The following is an 11,185-nucleotide window of genomic DNA, read 5'->3' on the forward strand; positions in this document are numbered from 1 at the left end:
TTGATATTTTTAGGGGTCCAATAACTGTGGGTATGCTAGGATATCCCCTCCAGAGTGAAAAACACTGCTCACATCTTGAATCCCTCACCACAAAACTGAAGCCCATGCATGACGGGCCTCTTTATATTTCTAGAAGTAATATATTGCTCATCTAGGAATATTGATCTGGCCCATATATTAGGCGACACAGCAGGTTGTTAACTTTGAGTGAGACCTGGTGCAGGAAAGAGTTTTGCAGTAGGTCCAGGCTGCAGTGTAAGCAGTCCTGCTGCTGGAGTCATATGATCTGGAAGACCTTATGATGTTAGAGATGCCAGTAGTGAGAAAAGATGTAATATGTTGCTTATGGAAAGCCTAACATGGGCCCTGTAATGGGATTATGGATCAGGGTCATGCTGTCCACAGCATAGAATTAAAGGCCTTTTGAAAAACAGCTTCTGACATGATTCTGGGTTCTGGTAGAGACAAATTGCTTGGCCTTGAGGCATCAAGTGACTATGCATCTGGAATTTCGCTTTATAAATAGGATTCTATCAGACTTATCAAGTAAAAAAAATTGAAGTAGTAGCAATAGACTATCATAAGATGGAAATAGTGCATCTGGGACTGAAGACCGAGCAGGACCAGAGAGCACAAGCAAGTTGCATGGGCAGGTAGTCTAATCCTCATATCATCCACTTCAGTTGCACTAGCTAGAAATGCCCACTAGAAACCCTCTGGTGTCCTGGAGGGTGCAGTGAGCCGAGATTACACCACTGTACTCTTGGTGCCTGAGTGATGGAGCAAGACTCTGTTTTAAAAGAAAAGAACAAAAAGAGAAAGCCTCCAGTGTCCTGGAGAGACACGGGACAACTAAGAAGACAGAACGATAGCCAGACGGTGTTGCTATCCTTCATCAGTGGCCACCTAGGAACTCTTGTTTTACTGTTTTCAATTTCTTTCATTTCTATTTACTATTTTCTTTCTTGTATTTGCTTTGGATTTATTTTGCTCTTCTTTTTCATATTCTTGAAAAGAATGCTTATATTCCCAATTTGAGACTTTTAATCTTTGCTACTATATGCATTTGGTATTATAAGTTTTTCTGTCAACACCGTTTTAGCTGTATCCCACAGATTTTGATACATTGTGCTTTCTCCTTTTCCCCCGTGATCTAATAGCTCAGATTGTGTTTTCATTTTGGTTTACTTAAATGTATTTTTTTTTTAAAAGGTTGGGGTGCAGTTGAGAGCAGCTTTTTCATATTATATATACAGGACTTGCATAAAGGCCAGTAAATCTTCCCAGACGGTGGTGGGCATTTCCAACGGGCCAAACGTGGCCTGTCATTCTACCGTTTCACTCTTCTGACAGCAAGGTCTGGTAGAATGAAGACTAACAGCCCGATGGCCGCTAATCATTCCACCCATCGTCGTTCGGAACTTCCCTCACCTCCCAGGCCTGTTAAGGCCTTTGTTCGTTGTCGTCAGGACTAGGTAGGTCTCGACCAATGGGGACAGAGTGGTCACTGGGGACCCGGATCTGCACGGCTTTGTGGCCTAAAGAGGCAGCCGAGCCTGCCTGCCTCCTTAGGCCGCCTTCCCAGGCCCTCTATCACCGAAGGGTCTCTGCTGCACATCATTTGAACGGCCGCCATGTTTCCTGGTCCGCCCCTCCTGCCGCCACCCAAAGGCGTTGCATCCAGGAAGCTCAGCTGGAGCTTTGTCAAGGCCCAGCACACTTGGGCCAGGAGACCCAGTGGCCAGCAGGGTCCAGGCTTGGGTACTGGCTGGGAGAAGCCGCCGCCGCCATCAATCACTGAAGTGGGGTGGGGTAGAGAGGTTCACCACGGCTTCAAGGCCTGAGCCTGGCCAGGCCAATGCGCAGCCACAGCGGAGGCCTCTGGTGTCTGAAGGGCAGAGAGCACGGCCTGTCCCGGGGCCCCCCAGCTCACCCACCAGCCCGGGGCCGGAGGGCCTGGAGGGCCCAGGAGGAGCTCACAGTGCTCTGCGTCTCTCTGCTTTCTCTGCCGCACTGGAACTCTATTTTTTTAATTTTTAATTTTAGCAAGCAGCCCACTAAACATGGCACTAAACCTCTCTCCTTCCCAGGCAGGATTACTCTGAAAGGCAGGTGTGCTTTTCATTCATCCTCTCTTAGCAAGTGGTGCCTGTTCCGTGCTGGAGTTAAGTTTGAGCCCCTCTTTCTACACCCTGTTCATGGATACACCAGCAAGACCTGGCCTAAATAGAGCTGAGAAACTCGTTTAAAACAGGCAGAAGTGGGCTGGGGCAAGGGGGACTCTGCGGGAGGAGGAAAGGAGAAGCACAGAGGGTCCAGGAAGGCATAGGGGGTGAGGGAGCAGCTGGTGTTTCTGTCCCTTTAAATATCTGGGCTTCCTTCTACCCCAACCCTGGAGGGTCGGGTGGGGGGTGAAACTAGATGCAAGGAACTCTGAGTCCCTCTGCCTTTTCAGTCCAACCCTGCCACCCACCCACCAAAGAGAAAAAAAAAAAAAAAAAAAAAAGAAAGTAAAGAAAACCCACAGGGGCACAATCACACACCTAAAACTCAGAAAACTCGTTGGCACACTTCTTGTTGATGGAGATCCGGACCTCTTCCTCCTCATAGTTGTCAAAGTTCCTGGCATCCCCAGGACCTGCGAACTTTGGGATGAAGAGAGCTTCCACCTTCTTCTCATAGATGGCGATCCACTTGGTTGTGGCGAACCACTTGTAGTTCTTGATGTCGCTGATCCCATTCCGAAGGTTCCTGAAGTGCTTGGTGAGGTCCACCTGCAGCAGGCTCCGCAGCAGCTCTTTGAGGTCAGAGCTGACGTGGGAGGGGAACCGCACCTTCCCAGAGACGATCTTCTCGTAGATCGGGATTGGCTGGTCAGCGTAGAAGGGCAGGAAACTCACGGCCATCTCGTAGGTGAGCACCCCCAGGGCCCACCAGTCCATGGCCTTGTTGTAGCCTTTGCTCAGGATGATCTCGGGGGCCAGGTCCTCGGGGGTCCTGCACAGGGTCCAAGTGCGGCCCCTCATATGCTTGGCGAAACCGAAGTCTGTTACCTTCAGGTAGTCCTGCAGGTCGATGAGGAGGTTCTCGGTCTTCAGGTCGCGGTGGATGAGGTCGAGCGAGTGCAGGTACTGGAAGGCCAGGATGATCTGGTGGCATAGAAACAGGCATGGGGCTCTCTGAACCTTCCGATGCACCATAGGTGGGAGAACATCACCCCACCCGACACGAACTCCATCACCAGGTACAGGTTGGAGTTGTTCCTGAAGGAGAACTGGAGCTTGACGAGGAACGGAATGTTGATCGCCTGCAGGATGCGCTTCCCGTTCAGGGCGTGCTCGACCTGCTTCAGCTTCACCACCTTCTGTTTGTTGAGTATCTTCACGGTGTTGTGGCCGCCGCTCTCCCGGTGCCTCACCCGCACCACCCACCCGAAGGAGCTGGTGCCCAGCGTCTTGAGCGGTTCAAACTGATCTGAGCTAGAGGTGCTCTGAACGGGGTGTTCCCATCTGTAGAGGAAATCTTCTTTGGCTCTGGCTAGGAAGTCTTTCACGTCCTCCTGCTGAGTGTCCTTCTTGGCAGAGGCGTTGCCCATGGTGGTGGCGGTGGTCAGAGCCTTATCTGTTTCTTTCTTTTTTTTTTTTTTTTAAGATAATTTTGCTGGATACATTATCCTTGGGTAGCAGTTTTCTCTCTCTCTCTCTCTTTTTTTTTTAGAAAGAAAGAAGAAAGGAAATAAAGAAAGAAAGAGGAAAAGAAAGGAGAGAGAACGGGAGTCTTGCTCTATTGCCCAGGCTAGAATGCATTCTAAAAATGGATATTAAAAACCTCTTTTATGCCAATAGTTGTGCTTGACAATGGAGACAGGAAGGAATAAGGGAGGAAGATAACAGACAAGCAGCCAACCAATATTTCACTTAAACCTATGAAATGCTGTGCATTTGCTGAGGAGTGATTTACTTCCACTTATGTGGTCACTTATAGAGTAGGTGTGATGTGGTACTGAGAAAAATATATATTCTGTGGATTTGGGGTGGAGAGTTCTGTAAATATCTATTAGATTTGCTTGTTCCAGGTCTGAGTTCAAGTCCTGGATATCCTTGTTAATTTTCTGTCTGGTTGATCTGTCTAATATTGACAATGGGGTGTTAAAGTCTCCCACTATTATTGTGTGGGAGTCTAAGCCTCTTTGTAAGTCATTAAGAACTTGCCTTATGTATCTGGGTGCTCCTGTATTGGGTGCGTATATATTTAGGATCGTTAGCTCTTCTTGTTGCATCATTGATCCTTTTACCGTTATGTAATGTCCTTCTTTGTCTCTTTTGATCTTTGTTGCTTTAAAGTCTATTTTATCAGAGACGATAATTGCAGCTCCTGCTTTTTTTTTTAACTCTCCATTTGGTTGGTAAATCTTCCTCCATTCCCTTATTTTGAGCCTTTATGTGTCCTTGCATGTGAGATGGGTCTGGATACAGCATACCGATGGATTTTGGCTTTTTATCCAATTTGCCAATCTGTGTCTTTCGATTGGGGCATTTAGTCCATATAAATTTAGGTTAATATTGATATGTGTGAGTTTAATACTACCATTTAATGCTAGCTGGCTGTTTTGCCCATTAGTTCATGCAGATTCTTCATCATGTTGATGCTCTTTACCTTTTGGTATGTTTTTAGAATGGCTGATACTGGTTGTTCCTTTCTATGTGTAGTGCTTCTTTCAGAAGCTCTTGTAAAGCAGGCCTGGTGGTGATGAAATCTCTGAGTACTTGCTTGTTCACAAAAGATTTTCTTTTTCCTTCGCTTATGAAGCTTAGTTTGGCTGGATATGAAATTCTTGGTTGAAAGTTCTTTTCTTTAAGGATGTTGAATATTGGCCCCCACTCTCTTCTGGCTTGGAGGGCTTCTGCTGACAGATCTGCTGTGAGTCTGATGGGCTTCCCTGTGTGGGTAACCTGACCTTTCTGTCTGGCTGCCCTTAGCATTTTCATTTTACCCCTGGTAAATCTGACGATTATGTGCCTTGGGGTTGCTCTTCTTGAGGAGTATCTTTGTGATGTTCTCTGTATTACCTGGAGTTGAATATTGGGCTGCCTTGCTAGGTTGGGAAAGTTTTCCGGCATAATATCCTGAAGAGTATTTTCCAACTTGGATTTATTCTCTTCGTCACATTCAGGTACACCTATCAAACGTAGATTAGGTTTTTTCACCTAGTCCCATATTTCTTGGAGACTTGGCTCATTCCTTTTTACCTTTTTTTCTCTAATCTTGTCTTCTCGTTTTATTTCATTGAGTTGACCTTTAACCTCTGATATCCTTTCTTCTGCTTGGTCAATTCGACTGTTAAAACTTGTGCATACTTCATGAAGTTCTCATGTTGTGTTTTTCAGCTCCATCAATTCACTTATATTCCTCTCTAAATTGTCTATTCTCGTTAGCATTTCATCAAATCTTTTTTCAAGGTTCTTAGTTTCTTTGCATTGGGTTAGAATAAGTTCTTTTAGCTCACAGAAGTTTATTATTATCCACCTTCTGAAGCCCGATTCTGTCAATTCATCACACTCGTTCTCCATCAGGCCTTGTTCCCTTGCTGATGAGAAGTTGTGATCCCTTGTAGAAGGAGAGGCATTCTGATTTCAGGTATTTTCATCCTTTTTGCGCTGTTTTCTTCCCTTCTTTGTGGATTTATCCACCTGTCATCTTTGTAGTTGCTGACTTTCAGATTGAGTCTCTGAGTGGATGTCCAGTTTGTTGGTGATGATGTTATTTATGTCTCTTAGTTTTCCTTCAGCAGACGCTCCTCCCCCACAGAGCTGGACCTTCCTGGATTCAGCTGTGCTTGCTGTGAAACTCTCAACCCACAGCATTTCCAATTGCTGTTTTTTTGTGTTGTGGGACCAGCCGAACCTCATCACCTGGATTCCTGCCTCAGAGCGTTTTTTTTTTTTTTTTTTTTTTTTAGTTGAACAGTCAATTCCCTCCTAGATGTTCCAGTCGCCTCTTGAAAAGGCACTGGTATCTCTGTGATTTCCTGTGTGGTGGCCCACTGCACTGGCTGAAACAGTGGCGTTGAAATTCGTGGTGCTTTTTGGCTGGTAATCTTCCTGCCTGCCTCCCTGTTTCAGTCCCGTCTTCATTCAGCTAAATGGGTGACTCTGTGTTCCTGGAGCTCCAAATGCCAACCAAAAGGGCACCCAGTCCTGTATATTCTGCACTGAGAACTGCTGCACAGGGGGCGGCAAAACAGCCACTCTGGCCAAAAGAGTCTTACTGACGACCCGTGGGGCTCTTCCTCCTGGGACACTTCTGGTCTGTGGGCAACAAAAATCCGTCTGAAAATGCGGCATCCCCTCACTCTCTACGCTTTCCCTGGGAGCTGCAATCCTGAGCTGCTCCTAATCAGCCATCTTGGATCTCTCTCTCGTATTTTTTTTGATTTTCCTTGAAATTTTCTCTTTGACCTATGGATTGTATAAAAATATGTTGTTTACTTTCTAATTGTTGAGATTTTCCTGTTATTGTTCTTTATTGACCTCTAGCATGATTTCATTGTGGTCAGAGAACACACTCTGTGTGATTTCAATTCCTTTACATTTGTTGAGGTTTTTTTGATGGCCCATGATGTGGCCTATCTTGGTATAGGTTTCATGGGCACTTGAAAAGAATATATATTCTGCTGTTCAAATGTCTATTAGGGCCGGGCGCGGTGGCTCAAGCCTGTAATCCCAGCACTTTGGGAGGCCGAGGCGGGTGGATCATGAGGTCAAGAGATCGAGACCATCCTGGTCAACACGGTGAAACCCCATCTCTACTAAAACTACAAAAAATTAGCTGGGCATGGTGGCGCGTGCCTGTAATCCCAGCTACTCAGAAGGCTGAGGCAGGAGAATTGCCTGAACCCAGGAGGCGGAGGTTGCGGTGAGCCGAGATCGTGCCATTGCACTCCAGCCTGGGTAACAAGAGCGAAACTCCGTCTCAAAACAAAACAAAACAAAACAAAAAAAACAAAAAACAAAAAACAAATGTCTATTAGATTCCCTTGGTTGATGCTGAGTTCTTTTGTAATCTTGATGATTTTCTGTCTATTTATTCTATCAGTTGTTAAAAGAGGTGTGTTGATGTCTTCAATGGTATATTTTTCTATTTATTTTTTAGATTCTCAGTTTTTACTTCACATATTTTGCAACTTTATTATTTGGTGCATACATATTTAGGACTGCTAAGTCTTCTTGGTAATGGATAGTTTATCATTGTATAATGCCCTTTTTTGGTCTGGTAATTTTCTTTGTTCTTACGTCTACTCTATCTGATAATAATGTAAATATTCCTGCTTTCATTTTATCATATCTTTTTCCATCCTTTTACTTTCAACCTGCCTATATTATTATATTTGAAATAAGTTTTTCATAGATAACATATAGCTTGGTCATGTTTTTAAATCTACTCTGCCAATATCTGTCTTTTATTGGTATGCATATATTTAGATCATTTACATTTAATGTAGTTAATATTAGTACTTAAGTTTTCCATTTTATTTTAGTTTTTTTCTGTTTGTTATTTTTGGTCTGTGTTTTTCTGTGTTTGTTTGTTTGTTTGTTTTTTTTCCTGCCCTCTGGCTTCTCATGTGGTCTCTGGTAACACGGAGTCAGTGGGAAGAGTAGGAAAATGAAGGGGGAAAAGAAGGTTCATTACTGGCTAGTGGGGTGAAAGTCTGGGCTCTCTAACTTGACTTTTCTGGCATCACCCCATTGGGGATGTTGGAGCATATCAGCATAGCCTCATGAGTGTGAAAGCCTGGACTTCCTACTCAGCCCTTGCTGCTTTTAATGTGGTTGGGGACCCAGTTTTTTCTGTGGTATTTGGCTAGTTGAGTGGTTATCATCGTAAAGTTTTCTGCCTTGCTCAGCTATTCCTTTCCTGGTCTTTCAGGTGGAGAGAGCTTGTTTTTGCTGGGCCTTTTTTTTGTCTGTGCCCTTTAGCATTTCCAAGTTCCTGGCCTCTTAAGCTTCAAATCTGGAATATATGAAACAAGAAGAAAGCCTAAGTACTCACTCTTGTGTCATTCCTTGCATCTTGAGGTTCTTAACTAGTCTGTTCTCTACAACTTTCAGAGTGTTCTTATGTTGGTTTTATATATAATGTTCCAAGTTTTCAGTTTTTAGTACTTGGAGACAGGAATAGGGAAAACTATGTCTACTCCATTTCCCTGGAAGCATAAGTCTCAGCTGATATTTTATAAATAAAATGTGCAAATGCAATTCAGTAAAGAAAGGGTAGTCTTTTCAATACATGGTGTTAGAACAATTGGATATCCATGTGCAAAAAAAGTAAACGTTTTTCTAAACCTTACAACTTATTTATTTATTTATTTTTTTTGAGACAGGTTCTCACTCTGGCCCAACCTGGAGTGCAGTGGCATGATCATGGCTCACTGCAGCCTCAACCTCCCAGGCTCAAGTGATCCTTCTACTTCAGCCTGCCAAGTAGCTGCGACTACAGGCATGTGCCACCATGCCCGGCCAATTTTTGTATTCTTTTTTTGCAGAGAGAAGGTTTTGCCATGCTGCCCAGGCTGGTCTTGAATTTTTGGCTTCAAGCAATTGCTTGGCTTGGCCTCCTAAACGGCTAGGATTACAGGTGTGAGCCACCATGCCCAGCTCTCACATCTTATATAAAAGAAATATTCAAAATGGATCATAGATCAAAGGAGGAAAAAAATGCAAATTTCCTAATTTGCCTTGTTAGGGAAATGCAAATTAAAATCATGATGAAATAACACTACACACGTATTAGAATGGATGAAATAAAAAAACACTGACTATAACAAAAGTTGATGAGGATACAGGGCAGCTGGACCTGTCATACATTGCTAGTGGGAATGTAAAATGCTGCAGCCACTTCTAGAAATAGTTTGGCCAAATTTTTAAAAAATGAAACACTCAGCTACTATACATCCCAGCAATTGGGCATTTATCCCAGAGAAATGAATTTATATTCACACAAAATTCTGTACACAAATATTTATAGCATCTTTATTTGTAGTAGACAAAAATGGAAAACAACCCACATGTCCTTTAGTGGACGAATGATAAAACAAACTGGGGTGTCTTCATACCATAAAATACTACTCCTCAGTGAAAAGAAACAAACCATTGATACATGCAACACACCTGAATCTCCAGAGAACTATGCAGAGTAAGAAAGCAAATCCAAAAAGGTTATGTACTATATGATTCCATTTATGTAACATTCTTGAAATGGCAAAATTATAGAAATGTAGAACAGATGAGTGGTTGCCAAGGGCTAAGGAGAGGGTTGGGGTTGTAGAGAAGTGCATGTAGCTATATAAGTGCAACCTGAGAGATCCTTGATCTGTATCTTGCACATATCAATCATGCTATCCTGGATGTGATTTTACACTATAGTTTTGCAAATGACATCTTGAGGTATTCACTGGGAGAAACTGAGTAAAGAGTATACCGGATCTATTATTTCTTAAAATTGCTTGTGAATCTACAGTTATCTCAAAATAAAAAAATTAAAAAACTGTATCCTATTAGGCTAAGTTGTTACTTATTACAATAATATATAATAAACAAAGGTTCCTTTAAAATATCAATTGATCATATGTATATGGGTTTCATTCTGGATGCTCTAATACCATTCTGTTGATCTAGGCATCTGTTCTTTCTCCAATACCTAATACTGTCTTGAGGCAGTAGTAATTTTGGGGTAGTTTGGCTTATGACTGGCTATAGTAACTTTAGAAAATAAGCATTGTGTCTTACAGCTTAAGGTGTTTCTTTCCCAAAAATTGTTTTGACTATTCCGGTTTTTTTTTTTTTTTTTTGGATGTGAAGCGTTTTTATATAAATTTCAGAAATTGCTTGTTGTTTTCTACAAGAAACACTTTTTTTTTTTTTTTTAAATTGTACTTTGGGCTCTAGGATACATGTGCACATCCTGCCTTCTGCAGAATTGTTGTGTAGGTACATATATGCCATGGTGGTTTGCTGTCTCCATTTCCCCCAAACCCTTTGCCTACATCAGGTATTTCACTGGCGTTAGGTGTTAGCCCTTCCCATCCTTCCCCCAACCCTGCTGTCCCTCCCCTCCCTTCCCCTCCCCTCTACCCCCCAACCTAGCCCAGTGAGTGTTGTTCTCTTCCCTGTGCCCAAGTGTTATCGTTGTTCATCACCGCCTATGAGTGAAAACATGTGGTGGTTGGTTTTCTGTTCTTGTATCAGTTTGCTGAGAATGATGGTTTCTAGATTCATCCATGTCTCTACAAAGGACAAGTACTCATCATTTTTTATGGCTGCATAGTATTCCATCATATTCCAGTAGTATTCCAGTCTGTCATCAGTGTGCATTTGGGTTGGTTCAAGGTCTTTGCTGTCATAAACTGTACTGCAAACATATGTGTGCATGTGTCTTTATAACAGAATGATTTATAATCCTTTGGGTATATACCCAGTAATGGGATTGCTGGGTCAAATGGAATTTCTATTTCTAGAACCTTGAGAGATCACCACACTGTCTTCCACAATGGTTGAACTAATTTACACTCCCAAGAACAGTGTAAAAATGTTCCTTTTTCTCCACATCCTCTCCGGCATCTGTTGTCTCCAGATTTTTTAATGATTGCCATTCTAACTGGTGTGAGATGATATCTCATTGTGGTTTTGGTTTGCATTTTTCTGATGACCAATGATGATGAGCATTTTTTCATATGTTTGTTGCCCTCATGTATGTCTTCTTTTGAAAAGTGTCTGTTCATATCCTTTGCCCACTTTTGAATGGGTTTTTTTGTTTGTTTTTTTCTTGTAAATCTGACTCAGTTCTTTGTAGATTCTGGATACTAGCCCTTTGTCAGAAGAATGGATTGCAAAAATTTTTTTCCCATTCTGTTGGTTGCCGGTTCACTCTAATGATTGTTTCTTTTGCTGTGCAGAAGCTCTTAATTAGATACCTTTTGTCTATTTTGGCTTTTGTTGCCATTGCTTTTTTTTTTTCCCATTTATTTATTTTATTGCATTTTACATTTTGGGGTACATGTGAAGAACATGCAAAATTGTTGCATAGGAACACACTTGGCAGTGTGATTTGCTGCCTTCCTCCCCATCACCTACATCTGGCATTTCTCCCCTTGCTATCTCTCCCCAGCTTCCCACCCCCACCCTCCCTC

General features: G+C 42.7%; 1 pseudogene; it reads right to left on the minus strand.

The window, feature by feature from the left end:
* Positions 1-2,543: 2,543 nt before the first annotated feature.
* LOC116538155 lies at positions 2,544-3,624 on the minus strand (annotated as a pseudogene).
* Between the last annotated feature and the right edge of the window lie 7,561 nt (positions 3,625-11,185).

This window comes from Sapajus apella, unplaced genomic scaffold (assembly GCF_009761245.1).
Source record: "Sapajus apella isolate SASKATOON/1434 unplaced genomic scaffold, GSC_monkey_1.0 scaffold117, whole genome shotgun sequence".
NCBI classification, from domain to species: Eukaryota; Metazoa; Chordata; class Mammalia; order Primates; family Cebidae; genus Sapajus; species Sapajus apella.